Below are 19,209 nucleotides of genomic sequence, written 5' to 3' on the forward strand. Positions count from 1 at the left end.
CTGATCGACAGCTTCATCAGGACAAAGTACCAGCTCATGTATCTCCTCTCATGCAGTTTTTTGGCAGAACATCAAATTACCCAGGGGGATTCAGCTCCCAAGAGCCCAGATCTGGTGCCCTGCAACTTCTGGCTTTTCCCAGAACTAAAATCACCTTGAAAGGGAAGAGATTTTAGACTGTCGATGAGATTCAGGAAAATATGACAGAGCAGCTGATGCCAATTCCAACAAAGGATTTTGCAGAGTGTTTTGAGCAGTGGAAGACATGCTGGGGAACTGTGTGAAGTCCCAAGGTGCCTACTTTGAAGGGGACTTAAGCGTCATTACCCTATGTATAATGATTCTTGTATGTTGTAGCTTCTTCAATAAATGTCTCTATTTTTCATATTACATGAATGGATACTTTCTGGACAGACCACATAAGCAGCATCAGATGACTTTCTTAAGACTGTGAAGAAAAATCCCTATTATTCTATTAGTGACCTTTGGCAAGCAACTACTCTCTTAAACTTCTTGCGTCTCTAGAGTGTTTGACTAAGGTTTCTTCTGGTCAAGCCATCGACAAGCCAAATGTCAAATAACAATGTGGCCATTTTTCATCTTGAGATAAGTGTTTCTCCAATAAGATGATCAATTAGTCTCATTCACATAACAACACAGCTCCCCATGTATTTTTATGCCATACAAAGATCTCTATAGTCCTATTACCTTCTTACGAAGAAACCTCTTCATTTAGAGTTTAGGCTATTAGAACACATAATCAATCCAAACACACCTCACGTATGACATATGTGTATTGACTCTTTCATTATACCAATACATCCTCTAAAGCTGGTTTATGAAAAATAAAACTCTATTCTTTAAGACATGAACTAAGGTCTTTCATAGAAAATATTCCACTTTTGCCCTGGCTGGTGTGGCTACTGGGTTGAGCGCTGGCCTGTGAACTGAAGTGTTGCCAGTTCAATTCCCAGTCAGGGCACATGCCTGGGTTATGGGCCAGGTCCCTGGTTGGAGGCATGGGAGAGGCACGGGGTCAATGTTCCTCTCACACATTGATATTTCTCTTCCTCTTTTTCTCTTTTCCTCCCTCTCTCTCTAAAAAGTAAAAAACATCTTAAGAAAATATCCTATTTTTTATACAAATAAAGTTATGGAAATAGTCATTTCATTGAAGTAAAACTTACATTTAATTATAAGCCCTTAGGATATTTTTCACTTGGAAACAAGGCATTTCATGGCATGCTGTGTGAGAAAAATTCTAACCTTTTTTTTTTTTTTTTTTTTTGCTACAAAGACATTTAAGATGCCACTCTTTCTTCTAAAGAAAAGTCTAATGTGGGAAACATTAGTCGTACATCTTGAGAAGAATTCTCAGAGCATCATTACATATTACTTTTGGAAAGTTTTGACTGCTGCTGCAGTTGTATAGATAATAGTTACAGCCACTGCTTTAAATGCTGCCATATTTTACATAAGAAACTACTGTTTTTTTTTTAAATTTCTTGTTAATGGTAACATCATCCACATCTCCCCAAGCTTCTGAAACTTCTATGTTACAGCTGGACAATTTATAAGTCCTGCCCGAGAGATACTTATGTTTTATAGTCACCCATGAATGCCCTCAGTTTTAGAGATCTTATTTTAATTAATGAAATTTTAAAAGGCCCTTTCTGAGAATGTTACTTGGGAGTCCAGAGTGCTTATGCCTCTGAATATAAACTGTTTCAAATAACTTTTGGAATCATGATAAAAATATAATACTAAAGATATATATATCTGTGTGGCTGTGCATAGTGAGAAAAATAGTTCCATATCCAGAATCAGTCTTTAATAACACATTTCAGAAATTTGAAATATTTACCATATTCAGAACAGCTGGCTTAAAATTATAACAAAATACTTCTCCTACGTTTGAAAGTGAAACAGCAGTTTCCGTAAGCATTATAAATAGAACAATCTTCACTGGTTTATTAATACATTCTTTATTACTTATGACAAATCAGTGACAAGCACCTAATCTGGGCCAGGTAATGCACAAGGCAAAGATAAATGACAATCTGTGTCCTCCTGTAGAATTTTTTCCTCTTGGAGTTTTAATGTTTAATTTCATTCGTGCTTTTATTAGGAAGGAAAGGCAGAGAGGAGGAAAATGATTGTCTAAAAAAGAGATGGAATCTTGAGTCAGAAGCTACTATTCAGCTTTTCTTGGGAGATTCTGAACTCATTTCATTATTGTAATGGTCTCACTTCTCCAACTGAAATGAAACATATACATCCCTTTTCTCTCTCACAAAGATGGACAAATGGTAAGAAGATAAGAGGATGGGATCTGGAGTCAGAGGGATTTGGTCTGGGATTCTAATCCTGCTACCAATTCCATTGTATCTTTGTGCAATTTACTTAATTAGCCTCTCTGTGGACTGTTTTCCCATTGCAAAATGGGAATAAAAATATCAGTCGGTCCTTGCTAAAGGCTGATTCTTTCCCCTTTTAGTCTCTTCCTTTCCCTTCAAGCACTGAATATCATTGATTTGAAAATGATGTCCCCTTCCCCCCAAAAATTAAATAATTTGATACCTGAGAATTGTATAGTCCAAATGATGTGGTATAATTGTTAACTTTAGATGTTTTATAAGATGCTGGAATAAAAATGATGTCCAGGCCCCCCTAATTCCCTGGTCTGGCCATGCATGTTTGGCATTATTCCCAGACTAAAAATAGCAAGTCTTGTCCTTGGGTCAATATAATTTCCAGTCCCTAAGTTGAATGAACAAGCCTTCCCAGACAAGATTTAATTCACAAATGCATTCAGGTAGACACTGGATATGTCTAACAGCGCATTGTCAAGTGAACACAGGTCATCGGCATTAGCTCGGCTAACTGAAAAGAAGCCTGCCTTAGGAAGCCAGCAGCTTCACCTGCAAATCCTGCTGAGGATTGACTAAACATAAGTGTTAATTAAAAATTATTTATTTTCCTTTTTATTGAATGTATTGGGATGACACTGGTTAACAAAATTATACAGGTTTCAGGTGCAGAATTCCACAACACATCTGAATACTGTATTGTGTGTTCACCACCCCAACTCAAATTTCCTTCCATCACCACTTAACCCTCTACACCCACCTCCACTTCCCCCCACACCCACCCCTAGCAATCACCACACTGTTGTCTGTGTCCATGAGTCTTTTCTCTCTATTTTCTTTTCTGCTCAATCCCTTCACCCAGCCCCCACCCCACGCTCCACCCACGACAGCTGTCAGCCTGCTCTGTATCCATGTGTCTGTCTCTATTTTGCTTGTTAGTTCATTTTGTTCATTAAATTCTACATATGAGAGAAATAATATGGAACTTATCTTTCTCTGACTGGAGAATATATTCCTAATACTCCATTTATGGGATAAACAATTACTTTCTTATAGGTGTCTGCTGGGAAGTATGTATCATTCTAATCTGAACTGGGTTTAAGATAGTTGGATAAATCCCCTCTTTCCTCAGAGGTTAAATTGCAAGTGCCTATTCTAGTTGTCCAGGCCCTGACAATAGTACAGGCAGTCTGGGCTGGGCAGTTTTGCAGAGTGGCTTTTATTGGCAGCGGGGGCATAACTAGATACTTGCTATCACTGTAATCAATGCATCTTTATCTTTCTGATAATTTGGAGGTAGGGGGTCATCTTTGTTTTCCTACCTCTCATTTCTCTCCTGGTGTGCCTTCAACCTGCCAGAGATACCCAGTGCCTCCCAAATGGAAAGACATAGGTTACCATTTTGTGAAACCTGTGGAGATTTTATAGTAGACTACTATGTAGCTGTGATAAAACACCAGGTTGGTCTGTGGCCGGGTAGCTCACTTAATTAGAATGCCATCCCCATGTGCTGAAGTTGCAAGTTCCAGATTTGATCCCTGGTCAGGGCACATACAAGAGTCAACCAATAAATGCGTAAACAAGTGGAATAACAAATCAATGTTCCACTCTCTCTTTTCCTTCTTCTCTCTCTCTCTCTTTCAATAAATTAAAAAAAAATACTTAAAAACAAAACAAAAAATACCCTACCAGATCAGACTTGGTTTTTCTCTATTACCTTCTCATTCTCCCTCTGACCTTTTAAAAAATGTAATATAAAGAGTCTTTCTCAAGTCAAAAGATTCAAAGACATGTCAGTCAAAGAGAAAACATAATAAAATTCTTTATGACTGAGAGGAGGGTGGTAAGGGGAAGAGATCTTTCTGTTCTGAGGCTATAGTAGTAGACGCTGTCTGTATCCCTCCACTCCTGAGCTCTCACCTCCACGCTTTTCATAAACAGCCCCAATGAGGGTTCCCAACATGCCTAGAAGCATAAACTTTTCAATATATAGGTGCTTCTGATTTGTTCTTGCTGACACTTGTGCTAAGAGAAGTTGCTGAATCCTATTCTGAAAGTACAGTGGCTCACGGGCTGACTTTAGACCCTGTTGGATGATAAAAAGATAAGAAGAGTTCTTATTTCATGTCTTTTATTTTAATGACCATTGCGGTAGGCAGCCTTTAAGATGGCCCCAGTGATCCCCAGTTCCTCAAGTGTAGCCCGGACCTAGTGACTTTCTTCCAATCAATGGAATAGGGCAAAAGTGATGAGATCTTTGTTCCGAGATTAGGTTACAAAGACTGGCTTCCATTACGCGTGCCCTCATGTGTTTGCTCTGATGAAATCAGTTGCCACGTTTTGAGCTGCCCTATGGAGAGGCCACATGACAAGGAAGTGAGGTAGGCTTCTGGGCAACAGCCAGGGGGTTGGAACCCAGCTCTCAATGCAATGACCTCAGAGGAGCTGTATCCTGTCAGCAACCACTCGAGTGAGCTTGGAAGTGGATCTGTCCTCAGTCAAGCCTTGAGGTGACTGTCATCCTTGAGACTGAGGCATCTGGCAAAGCTGTGCCTGGATTCCTGACCCACAAAAACTGTGGGAGAATAAATACTTGTCTGAAGCTTCTAAATTTTGAGGTAATATATTTCATAACGACAGATAAGTAATACAATGAAAAGGCATAATGGAAAGTTTGGAAAATAAAAGAAGAAAAATCGCCCATAATTCTACCACTCAGTCACAACCATGGCTTTAATTTTTGCATGTTTTATTTCAGCCTGCATACATATATACACATATATTTATACTGCTGATAAGCATAATGTGAATAAAATTTTGCATCCTATTTTTTCATTTAACATTAAGCCATAAGTAGTTCCATGCTACTATAAAAATCTTATAATTTTAATGGCTGCATAATATTCTCTCAAGTGGAAATACTATAATTTAGTAAATTTTTTCATTCTCTTTGGGCATTTCATTTACTTCGTATTTAATTTGCAATTAAAAATAATATAGCAACCATCATCTTGTGTATGGTACTACTGTCTTTGTTCTTTTTTTTTTTCTTCCTCTCACCACTTAAATTTTTCCTATGTTATTCTCTTCTTTGGTATAGTTCTCAATTTGCTGTAGTAGCTTCTCAGATATTCCTTAGCAGTTGGTTGGTGGCAAATTTCAGAATCACTTTATGTTCTTTGTTTTTCTCTATCTTAAATGTAAATTTAGATGGCTATTGATTTCTGGTTGAAAACTACTTCATTTAAATATCAAACTTGAGAAAAATTCCCCCAATGAAAAGACAGTTGAAAAGTTTTCAGCCAATTTGAATACATAATTTTGTACATGAAAACAAAATAAGTCATATATATTTATGTAATATTTAATTTTGTCATACAGGCATTTAAAGCAACATGTTACAAACAAATCACTTTTTTAGTTTGAAATACTGGTTTCTTTTTTTCCTGTTGAGTTCTTTAGAAAGTTTTTATTGTGTATTGTGATGAAATATACATTACATAAAATTTACCATTTTAACAATTTAAAGTGTACAGTTCAGTGGCCTAAAGTACATTTATTTATTTTATTTTATTTTATTTTATTTTATTTTTTTAATTAATTTATTTACTTTTTAAATACATTTGTCTCTGCCTTCCCCCCCTCTTTCCCTTGCCCCCTCCCACCTTCCCTCCCTCAGCTCTTCCCCTTTGGTTTTGTCCATGAGTCCTTGCTATATGTTCCTTGACTTTCCCCTTCCCTTCCCTTTCCCTGCCCCCCCCTTCCCTCTTGTCTCTGTTGATTTCTTTTCCTTTCAGTGTTGCTGGTAAAGTACATTTACACTGTTGTGCAACTATCACCAACATCCATCCCCAGAATGGTATTGTCTTTCTTTTGGGTTAGGAAAAAATTTTGTAAGTGTGATTACTGGGTTAGAGATTTGAACCATGTGCTCTTTTTGAAATTTAATAATATGATAGTGCATAAGAGCACAGGCTATAGAGTTAGACATCTTATATCTGGGTCCTGAATCTGAGTAATATTTTACAACCTTGGGGAAGTTATGTAACTCATCTAAATCTCATGTTCTTCCTCTATATAGTGAGTATAATAATGACACCTAATAAAATCTAATAATAGTTGGTATGAAATTATATGTGTAAAGTACTTAATGTGGTACCTGGCACAGAGTAAGCACCCATTATTTATTTAACAATATGTAAACCCCTATCATTTATCGTTATCATCATCACCATTATATTCATAATTCTATATTATCAGTTGTTCTTTGAATATTGTGGCTCCTGGAATTGTACTGCTGCTGTCACATACTGCACTGTAAGGAGATTTAAAAACTATTTGTGAACAATATTTATGTTTTGAGCAAGTTGTGATAATATCAGAATGGTAAAAATGCCATTAGAGTTACTCACCTTAATCTTGAAGGATCAGCTTTTTCCAGAGCTTAACAGTAGAAACAATGAATATGGAATTAAAGCACAACAGTGTTCACAGCACACAACTGCACACAGATTTCAATATCAGATGAAGTGCAGTGGGAAAGAATATAAAATGGGAGGGGGGAGAGAATTTGAAGAAATGAACAAAAGGAGAACAAGGGAAACTCTAGGTTATTAAGCTATCAAGGAAAGCAATTGTAGTAGAAGAGGAGCTCAACATATAATCAAGTGTTGCAAATATCTTTACAATGCTTCTGTGGGATAGTGAAGTGCAGACAAACAGAAAGACCTAAATACAGAAAATTTATTTTTCCCAACATCACATAGACAATTGTTGGCAGAAGTAGGATTAGAGTTTAGGGGCCTGATTCCATGATTCTCTTTACTTGTGGCTCACTGTATGAGTCTATAGGGAGGTCATTTTTACTTGAAATGAGGGGGTCTTTACACAGGCACAGACTTATGGAGAATGGATAAAGCACATCTGTGCAGAGAGCCTCCATTTGACCTGAGATCCACTCCTACTCTTCTCCATCTTCCTCGCTGCATCAGATATTCCATCAAAGGCCTCCCTTGCCCTGTAGCTTCCTGTGGATATTGGCCAGATTGGAGATTGGAGATTGGAGGATGGTAACAGCCCCAGGGTATTACAGTCTTTTATTCCTTTTTGATTCCCTATACACTATTCACACATTTAGCAAACTTTCCTTAAATTATCCCATTTTGAGAGTACCATCTGTTTTCTGCTGGAACTCTGACTGATACACAGGCTTTACTGTCATTAACCAGAACTTTTGGAGGAAAAAAAGAGAAGGTCACCTGGCCAAAGAGGGGTCTGGTTTCTCACCACTCCATACTGGGTTCAGTATAGGCTGATGGCAAAGGAAGGTGAGTTGAATTGTTTCAATAGCTATGAGTCTTTAAGAAAACTGGGCCCTTCTTCTTCCAGTCAAGGATGAGATGACACTTCCATCAGTGGTATCTCATCAGGACAAGAAGAGAGGCCTGGACTCTGTGGCGTCCTGTGGCTCAGGGCTGTCTTGAAGGGAAGGCCATCGGGTTCCTCCCCTGGATGTAGCCTGGACTCTTGTCAAGAGTGGTCAGGTCATCTGGGTCTGGACTGACCAGCTGTCGACCTATTCTTAAAAACCATACAACTAAAAGACAAACAAGTCCTCACATTTCAGACCTATCATTGGCACCTAAGCTACAGTGTTATAATTAAGATTTATATCCAAGACTTTCATTCAGGCTTTGGATACTTTAAGGAACAATATAGTGACTAGAGAAAGTCTCATCATAAAGTATCACTTGTTTGGAGGTCTCTAGGCTCCAGAGAAGAGGTTGTCCTGGGAAAGCTACCCTGATACCACTGCTGTCACATGTGGGGAAGACAGGTTTGACACTGAGGTTGGGGCATTTTGCTGCTTTATGTCCTCTCTTGGGAATGCTTTATACCCTTGGGAGGGCACAGGGCCCAAAGCTTTCAGCCTCTGGCAGTGGGAAGGTCCAATTCTGACCTTACTTCTAAGCCCATTGGCAGTCTGCTTAGTTATCTCCACATTTCTAACTGCTTCTAGTTTTAGTTCTCTATCTCTCACTTTGGTGCAGGACTATGTAGAGGCTGTCTGTTGTTGTTGCTTTGGTAGTGTGTGTTTATTCATTCAAGTATTTCTTGGGTAGTCATAATGGGCAGCTGTGACTGTGATGACTACAGTCATGAAACTTATAGTCTAGTGGAGGATACAGATACACAAGGCGATACTTACACATTTGTCCCTTGTTTTGCCAGCTTTGCTGTAAGCAGAAGGCAGAATTCATATCTACTGTTCTATACCCATTGAGTACCAAGAACATAGGTGACATGTGGTAAGTATTTTGTTTTATAAGTTTCCTTCTAATAATTCAGAGTTTGTTATTTTGTCTGCCTTGGTGTCAATACATTGGATCTAGCCCTGAGGCGAAGAAGGAAATCAGATGAGAAACTGATGCTTGCTTAGCATTCTCTGTATATTCTGGGACACAAATCAGACTAGATAGCTCCAGGTGTCTGACAGGCTGGGTCAGCTGCCATTCCGGTCCCCATCCCCTCACTGACAAGCCTCCCTAGCCTGCTGCAGAGAACCACTGTCCAGGAAGGACAATAAAACAGGAAAGAGCAGTGTTTCATCTCTCAAGGGTGGAAATTGTTCTCTACATCACCCCACTGAAAGGAGCAGGAAGGGAAAGACCCTGTCTGAGGCTCACAATCTATTATTGAGTTTTTTGTAAGTATATATTCTGGATATTTATTGTTACTGACTGATATATCTGGCTATTTCCCTGTAGGAATTAGGCACACAGTTATTCAAACCGATATATTCTAATATTGTTCAGGAATGGTTCGTTTCAATTATTAATTTACTTTCTAACATTCTTGGTGTTTTTTTATTTTTAGTTAAAATAAATTTTATTTGTTAATGTAGCAAGATTTACACAATGAAAATGGTTCTGTGCAAGGAAATGTAGTTTTAAAAGCATAGTAGCTTTAATGTTGGTTACTATCATTAGGTATTAATACCTCCCCTTTCATCTAGATCCCCAAATATTCAGACTACAGAGTAAAATCAATTACAAAAGCATTAATAAATTTCTTCAAAATCTTTATTTTTATGTAGTTATCTTTTTTGTACCTTAATTTTCATTCATTTTAACCACAGTTATGATTTTCTCCTTAAGTTGTTACCTTAACTGTCCAGCACGTCGAGTTCATATTTGTAGTAATTTGCTCAAGATCTTAGGCTTTATTTTGAATTTTAAAGCCACTGGAACTTCTTTCACTTGTGTCTGCAAGGAACAAGGTAAAGGGATTCTCTACTGCTTACTCTGCTGCAGGACAATAGTGCTGTCTTAGAAGAAAGAAAGAGAGAAAGAGAGAGAGAGAAAGAGAGAGAGAAAGAGAGAGAAAGAGAAGGAGGGAGGGAGGGAGGAAGAGGGAGGGAGGGAGAGAGGGAGGAAGGAAGGAAGGGAGAAGGAAGGAAAGGAGGGAGGGAGGGAGAGAGAGATTGTTAGCTAATTAAGCACTGAATTGTGGAAGCTGGTGGGATGGATAGGATCTGAAACCAAACAAAAGGTGAGTTTACAGATGGATGCTTTATAAAATTAGAACATAGGAATACAGAATTATAATATAGAATAGATAGAATGCTTTAGTGGAATTAGAAATATGCTTTGGCAGAAAACCAATAATCGATATTTGTGCTATTACTTTAATATTTACAGCTATTATGGTGCTTAAGTCTTAATAGCTAGGATGAATTAACTGGAACTATGAAAAGCATAACTTTCCTTAAGGAATCTTGAGCACAAGGAGTGATAATTTTCAGTATAGGATAAAGGTGTAAGTATTAATACTGAGTTCACCTAAGGAAGAATGAGCCAGGAACCTATAAAAAAATATCAGGATTAGATCTAGCAGCAAGTAACAGAAACCCAAAATAATAGTGGCTTTAACAAGACAGAGCTTCATTTCTTTCCATGTAAAAGGCTAGAAGTAGGCAGTTTTTGAAGTCTTTGGGGATTCAGGCTCCTTCTGTCTTTCTGTTTTACTGTCTTTGATGTTCTGTCTCATGGTCCAAAGTGGCTGCTGAAGCTCCAGTTGTCACATTTGCATTATAGCTAACAGAAAAGATGGATATTAGAAACATATACCTTGCTTATATCACATTAGATAAAACAGTCATACGGCCATATCTAGTTTCTGGGAAGCTGGAAAATGTCTTCATACCAGGTGGCCACATGCCCAGCTAAAAATCAGGAGTACTGTTGCAAGGAAAAAGAAAAGAATAGGTTTTGAGGAGTAGATAAATATGATGGAACTGGGAACTTTTGAAGTAAAAGATCCATGAGCATTTCATAAAAACAAGTCCCAAAGAATTTCTACCTTCCAATATTAAATAGTTAAAATATATGTAAAGTCATTTTCAGGAACATTTTTATAACAGAAGCACAAGCACAGCTCTCCAGAGGCTGTATTTAGCAGCACATCACAGGTTATTACTCCTGCTATGGGTGTTGAGAATGAAGGAGAGTGAGTGAATGCTGAGAACAAAGACCTCAGAGACTTATCAACAAATGAACTCTAGAAGTGGAACAGCAGCCTGTCACAGTTTGAGGAATGATTTTGATCATTGTCAGTAGAGTGACTCAGAATCACAGATTTGGGACTTGGGGAGTTTTATTTCGGTTGGCTTCTCCTAAGCAGCATTTCTGTACTTAGATTTTCAAATCAGAGAAACTGAAATTTCAACCCAAATGACAATGACTTTTTTCAAAGGAATATTTTTCCTCCCAAATGGGTCAGTTTTAACCACTTCTTACCCTTTCCCACAGCAATGATACATGTATTCTCTGGTACTTTAACTTACCGTTCTTTTTTTAAATTGAATTTATTGATGTGACATTGGTTAACAAAACCATACAAAAATATGGAACGCTTCACAAATTTGCATGTCATCAAGTTAACTTACAGTTCTTAACTCACTGTTAGAGAGTGTTTTATGCACCATGAAAAATAGAGTTCACTAGTTTGTATAGAAGTTAAAAACAAAACAAAAGATCTTTCCCCTTCAATGACCAGATCTCTTGCCATCACATTTTGGTCTTATTTGTTCCTTCTGAAGGACTTTTAGTGTTAAATCCCTTGAGGCCAGGCATTCTTCCTATTTCACTTGGTACCCTAGCAGAGTGGCTCTCACAAAACTAGTTCTTAATAAATATTTGTTGAGATAATTTGAAGATGATTCATCATAGACAATGATAGAAAAGCTCATAAAAACTAACAGCACAGCATTTGATTAGTCTGGATCATTTTTCGTAGTTCTAAGAGAAAAGAAAATTCACAGCAAGACAGCACTGGGAAGTCTTGTGCTTTTGTAAGAAAGTAATGAAGGAAAAATATTTATTTGACAACTGCTCGTCAGTGTGGAAAAACCCTCAGCTGTAAACTGCAATGAAAGTAAACAAAACAAAACAACAAAAAGCAAAACCTAATCATTGAGTCTAAGCATTTTACCATACTAGATTTCAGGACACAAGATTATTCCTTTTGCTACTTCTGTTTGCCAAGTTCTGCCCATTTGCCAAAATAAAGATGTCCTTCCTCCAGCCAAACCTCAGCTGCAAGAGTCAATTAAGACTTCAGAATGGAAGAGAGATACTTCCTGCAGGGAGATTCCCTGGGCAGACAAAGAACTTGTAACCAGCACTGGTTACAGAATTTGTGAGGCCCAGTGCAAAATGGAAACGTGGTGTCCTTTGTTTAAAAGTCAGGAAAAAAAGTGCCATTAAAGATGCTAAAACAGAAACTTTTTCCTTTCTTCCAGTTTCTCTCTTGACTTGTTGTGGTGGGTTTTTGCTGTTGTTGTTGTTTAATGCTTCCCTAAGTAAAGAAAAATTAAAAATCTAAGTTATTGTCATGATTTTTATAATTCATTTTTAAATTGTGGAATGCCAGTTTTAAGTGCAAATATGAGAACATTTAACTTGTATGCAGAATCACCAAAATTACACAATTTGTATTTTGTACTTATACCATGTCTATGTATTCTGTTCTTACCAGAACACTGGAAATGCAAAAACTAACTTGGCTATTTTTTATTTCACTTCTTGATATACGCACATTCTTCTAACACTTTATGGAAACCAGTGGCTTCCATGAAATGCTGACCTTATACCTGCTTTGAGTCCTGCTGAACTCCCATGCTGGGTCCACTGGAAGTCTGCTCATATAGCATCAGGAATGCTATATGCAAACAGGGTGGAAAGGAACAATGGACGCACATATATCTGCTCATGCAGCAACCCCATTGTCCCTCTGGATTTTACTTATGAAACACAAGTTTAAAGATAAAATTAGTATGAACTTGTCCTGGCCGGTGTGACTCAGTTGGCTGGAGCATCATTACATAACTGAAAGGTTGCGGGTTCGATTCCCCGTCAGGGCACATTCTTAGGTTGCGGGTCGATCCCTGGTCCAGGTGCCTACGATCCCCAGGTGGACACGTACAGGAGGCAACCAATGGATGTCTTCCTCTCACATTGATGTTTCTCTCTCTCCTTTCCTCTTTTTCTTCCTCTCTAAAAGCAATGAAAAAAAAAATCCTTGGGTGAGGATACAAAAAAAAAAAAATTATGAACTTCAAGACAGTAACAGCAGAGCATTAAACCAAGTGTGGGGCTGTTCTGAACATGGATCCCTGTGCAACTGCATGGGTCACATACCTTTGAAACCAGCCTTGCATGTAACCAAAGTAAGAATTGTCTTTTCTTTTTCAGTAATTTGAAAAAATCAGTAATTATTGGAAGAGCACAAGCAAACAAAATGAGCGCATGCCAATTTGGACAATATTGAAAAGTAACATGGTAATAAGTAATGCTTGCCTGAGATGAATCTTGAAATATTGTAAACAAGTTAATAGAAAAAAAAGAGCTTGTGGTCAATGTTCATTTGAGATTCATCTTAAGTGCAATTTCATAGTTGTGGGGAAAATTAGTAGATTTAAAAATTTTTAAAGAACAAAACATTTTTGTTTATTGATTCAAACTTTACCACTTTAAAACTAAAGGTTAAAAGTTGCAGAGAGGTAACATAAAAAAAGCTACTCTTGCAATTTGAATATAGTTTAAAAAATCGGTTGCATATATTTATAACATAACGGTTTTTACTCTTCATTGAGGCAGATGACATAAGAATAAGCAAAGATAGCGATCTTGTTCTTCTATTTTTGTGCACTAATGTTTTGTGTTATTTTGTTGATCAGAGACAGCACCATAATAGTCCCAAAGGAAAAACTATCTAAACATTTTCAATTTGAAAGTTTTTTCAAAAAAATCTTTCAAGATAAAGTTTTGAGGAAAACTTTTTTGCCTTTTCCTACTCTTCTGTACTATTTGGATTTTTTTGCAGGACACATAATTTTATTTTAATGACTTAAAAGCTGGTTAATTAAAAAGGGTAGTCATTCCTTGAGTATTCCCTGAAATACGTACGGTAGTCTACAGACATGCATTGATTGTAAGTATGATTTTATACCATGGTTTCAATTTCATTCTTGAGTTGGTTAGAGCCACTCTCTAGCTCAGGGAAATTTTTGCATTAATAATGTCATTGGAGGGGGTCTCTGGAAGGAGAAGTTTTTGCAATAGCAGGGCTTGTCAATCATGAGGAAGAGATCTATATACAACATTTTTCCTCTCATATGTTGTATGTAAATGATATTCTTTCATACTTTTAAAACATTTTTTAAATGGAAAAAATTTAAAATACACAAAGGTAGGGAGAATAATATAATGAACTCCCATGTATCTATGAACCAGCTTCAGCAATGATCAATTCATGTATAATCTTGTTTTCTTTTTACCTTTAGGCTCTCCTCCATCCCAGCTGAATTATTTTGGAGCAAATCCAATGATCATATCTTTTCATCCACAAATATTTCAGTATGTATTTCTATGAGGACTTTAACAACGATAACCACAATATTATCTCATCTAAAAAAATCCTCAGGAATTTCTTAATATCATTAAATATCCAATTATTGTTAAAATTTCCCTGATTGCCTCATAAATGTGTTTTTTATGTGGTTGACTGGGTATGGACTATAGACTGTCTTTTTACCCCGTCCCTATTTTTTTTTTCTTACTCTTTGTTGAAGAAACCAGGTAATTTGTATCTAAGAGTTTTCCATAGTCTGGATTTTGCTGATTGCATCCCCCTGTTATTGTTTTACGTGTTTTCTGTCCCCTGTATTTCTCATAAATTAGTAGATCTGGGTGCTTAGTTAGAGCAGGTTTTATTTTTTCAGGAAAACAGCTTCCTAGCTGATATTGTGTGCGCCCTGCGGCAACACGTCATATCAGAAGGCACATAATGCCTCGTCGCCTATCTGTGATGTTAGCATTGATCAGTAGTTCAGAGCCATCAGCACAGCATATTGCAGTAGCCTCTTCACTGCTCTCTCCATTTTGCCCTGGCTCTCACACTGTGACATTTTCCATGGGGGGACTGAGCTGTGGGGTTGGCTGGGTTTGGCTGGGCAATTTTTCTGGGATCAGCTAGGACTCACTCAGGAGTTGGCCAGCTGTTGTCTGATCTAGGATGGACTTTGTGTCTCATCCTATAGCAAGCTAGCCCAAGCTTGTTCTCATGGCAATTACAAGGATCTAAGAGGCTTCCATATTTGACTCATTAAAATGATTGTTCTTTCTTAGCAAAGCAAATTCTTCATTAGATTTCCAATTAGTTTTCAGTATGAGCATTCGATACAGATACAATATATGATAGAGCTAATCTTTCTGAAGCTTTGGCAGTTAATTTCATCTCTTATGTAATAGGATAAGGTTTAGAATTAACATCTAGTCCTTGTACTTAATACAGTTTTATAGACTTTCTAAAGTGATTAAAAGTCTTTATCATTTTGTTCTTGAGCTTGTCAGTTCAATCCACACCAGAATTCTTTATTTCCTTTAATTTGTCTCGTTGACTCTTTTACTTCCTGTACAATTCTTCTTTTTCTTTTGACAGCCCGAGGCAATTTACAGACAGTCCTGTTTCAGCTGTGCTGACCTATCTATTCAGTTTATCCTTGGGAGATTCAGGAGAAACCTGCTGCAGTTAGTGTTTATCAGCTTTTGTGATATTTACCTCACAAATGTGGCTTTTAGGAGACCAAGGTAGGCAGTGACAGAGCTGACAAATAATGCAAATAGAGGGATGACAAACTCAGGCACTGGTGGATGGGAGAGTCTCTGCAATGACGCTTATATGACATGACTATTTTCCCCTCAATGTTAGAAGCAGCTCTGTCAAATCACTTCTTTTCTTCAATAATTTACAGCATTTGGGTCTCTTGAAGTATGCAAACTATATCTATGCATTTTTCCTTGACGTGACCAAATATGATACCATATATTCTATTTATTGTCTCATACTCTTCGAGCTACCGAAAAATAATGATTCACTTGATAGTGAAAAAAAACTTGTGGCATACTTCTGTAAATATCTAATTTATAGGTTAAAAAAAAAAGCTAGAGCTCAGGAAGATGGCTTTCCTTCAGCTAGTGGTAAGGCAGAGGACTAGGGGAAAGCACAAAAGCCTAACTCTATTCTCAAAGGCAACGTATTACTTACTCCATACTCAAAGGCAAGGTAACTTATAGCCTGAACTTCAATGGTGTTACATAATAAAGTATTGTAGTGGAAATTAAGAACTGAAAGCCTTGGATAGATTTTGTTGAACTACACAGTGACCTGTGAATGTCAAAGAAGTAGAAAATAAACAGAAAAACATTTTTTTTAAAGTTTAGCCAGCCTTTTGTAGTTCACTAAGGGACAAGTTCAAAATAATTAAAAACTATAAAGGGCTTGAGTGTCTTAAATTATAAACACTCTTACAATCTTGGAACTATAAAAAACATTCTTGAATACCATGATCACAAAACAGTTTAAAATATTATCAGTATAGCACTGATTATCAGTAAAACACTATCGGCTTAAAAATATTTCTTGGATGTCTTCAGTACTTCCAAGAAGTGTGGATGAAAATAAAATTTACTCTAATAACTTTTTAAAGAGACGGTAACTTCTTTTGGTTCCTAGATTACTTAAGGAGCTTTGGAAAGCAGTGAAGATTTTTCCTTAGAAAAATGCACATTTGAGCATACATTCAAAATTTTATATTTGGTTTTTGAGGTTTTATGGGCTTTGCAGAAGCCCTTCCGTGGATCCAAAGTGAGTTATGTACTTCAGTTGTCCCTAGTGTACTGGGAAGTGACTAAGTAGGTGTCAAATGTACCCCTAACTTGCCATCTGATCTTGATGAAGTCACTCAGCATCTTCAGGACTTGGGTTTCCTCATCTGTGAAAAAAAGAAGCATGGACTAGATAATTTGCTAGATATGACTTCCTCTGTCCTTCAGGAACTAATAACCTGGCGGGGAAGATAAAGTAGATGATTACAAAAAATTATAAGCAATATTTTTCCCAATATTTATTTTGAAACATTTCAAACAGCAAAATGGAAATAATTTTATAGTGACCACCCATGTCTCAACACTTAAATTCTATAATTAAGTTTTATCATATATTTATCCATTTAGCTATTCTTCTATCCATCCATCACTTTAACTTTTAAAAATGCGTTTTAAAATAAATTACAGACCTCTCTACTTTCTTCCTAAATTCTTTGGCATGCATATCATTGAATTTAATATTTATTTATAGTTTTTTTATTTGGATGTAAAATTTACCTACAAAGAAATGCACAAATCTTATTTATACTTGTTGAGTTCCTATACCCCAACTCTCTTTATACTTCTCTCTTTATTGTACTCACCTGGAGAAACCATAATCCTGCTTAAATCCACCTCTCCAACTGATAAAAAATTTATCTGAGCTATTAAGATGAGACAAAAACAACTATGTTAACCATGTGTGTTTTAAATGTATGATTGTTAACATCAAGGGGGTGCTTAATGCTTACCAGCAGTTATACTATATTTGCTTAGTCCAGTTTTTCCTGCTCATTAAACAAGTGTTTTTCAAGCTGTCTGCAGTAAAGGGCCAGCTTCCTATCATTTTAAATCCATCTTGGAATAATACTTTCATAAAAAAAACCCCACAAAAATGAGTTGCAAGTAAAATGAAATAAAACAAAACAGAAAATGCAGGTCTCAAATTTTTATTAAATTTAACATTCATAAAATTACTCTGTCCAAATGCTATAAATGCTTACTCTTAATGCTTCTAAATGCTTACCCTTATTTTTTGTACTTATCTCTTCATGGACAGACAACAAAGAATTCCCCCCCCCCAAAAAAAAGCCCTCATCTGCAGACCACACTTTGAGTAGCACTGCTCTAAATGACTACACTATTTTTTATCTCCTTCTCTCTCCTCAAACCTCCACCATCTCCTTGCCCTTCCACTCTCAGCTAATGACTTTGTTTCACCAAGTTACGTGAAGGAATCAGAAGAGAATTTTCACAAGCTCTCCCCATCATGTCGACTTACCTACTTGTATCTGTGCTCATATGCACCGTCTGTTCTCACGTTACTATGGATGAATTACCATGCTTCTAGAAAAGCCTTGTATTCTGGTTTCATGCCCTCTCAACTCTAGGATGTTGCTCTGACAATTCTCCCCCACTCTTCTGCATCATTGTTCTCTTTCTCCTTCTCTTCATTCTCTTCATGATTCCTACCAGCACACAATCACGCTGTTATTTCTCCCATCTTAGGAAACCTCTCTCGGTCCTTCCTCCCTCTCTAGCTACACACTCACTTCTCTCTCCCTTTCCTGCAAAACTCCTTGAATTGTTGCATATACCAGCCATCTCCAATTTCTCTCCCTCAGTCTCTTTTGTACCTATTTTAAGCAGATTTCCACCTCATTACTGTATTGAAATCGTTCTTTTCTTAAGGTCACCAATGGCATTCACATTTCCAAACCAATAGTCAGTCCTCAGTCCTCATCATCCTTGACCCACTGGCAATATTTGACAGTTGATGATCCTGTTCCTTGAAATATTTTCTTCTGTCTTCTAGATACCCTTCTAGGCTGCTTTGCTTCCAACTTTTCTGGCCTGTCCTTTGGTGGCTTGCTGACCTGGAAATGTTGGAGTACACAGTCCTTGAATCTCTCCTTTTTTCTGGCTGCACTTATTCCCTACATGATCTCATTCAACTCCATGACTTTAAATACCATCTATAGGCTGATGAATCTCAAGTTCCCTGGATCTCTCTCCTGAACCCTAGATTGCCAACTTATCTCGCATTGGATGTCTTATGAGCATCTGAGCATCTCAGACTTCACACATTCAAATACAGCTCCAGATATTCCCTTCTGCCATCAAACACTTTCTCAGTCCTCTCTAATTCCATTAAAGCCTTGGTATCATTGACAATCTCTTTTTTTGTCACACTCTACATCTAACCCCTCAGCAGATTTTTTTTAGCTATCTCAGTTTACAAGAGACCCACATGATAAAGAGATTGTAATAAAGATTGAAGAGTAAGGCTTTTAAAAACAAAAATATTAGAAGACTACCAATACAGACTCTGGGGGATAAAATAGGAGGGATAGAAAGTATGCAGCCTTCACTCTAGAGGACTGCAGTGGGTCTCTGGGCCACAGGAAGTTCTCAGGTTCTCCACAGGCAAGAGATGAGTCAGGATGTGTGAAGGGGCTAAAGATGCAGGGAATTTGCTAACAATGGAATTACTGTTCCAGAGGGCGAAAAGGAGAGGGCTGAGGAGATAACAGTGGAAGGATAAATCAGCATCATCATGATGTAGTCTAATATCCCATTAGATGGATAGTAAGATACACATACATAAAGGTGCACTGCATTGAACCCCAACA

This window comes from Pteronotus mesoamericanus, unplaced genomic scaffold, assembly GCF_021234165.1.
Source record: "Pteronotus mesoamericanus isolate MK-2021 breed Mesoamerican mustached bat unplaced genomic scaffold, CSHL_Meso_final scaffold_651, whole genome shotgun sequence".
Classification (NCBI taxonomy): Eukaryota; Metazoa; Chordata; class Mammalia; order Chiroptera; family Mormoopidae; genus Pteronotus; species Pteronotus mesoamericanus.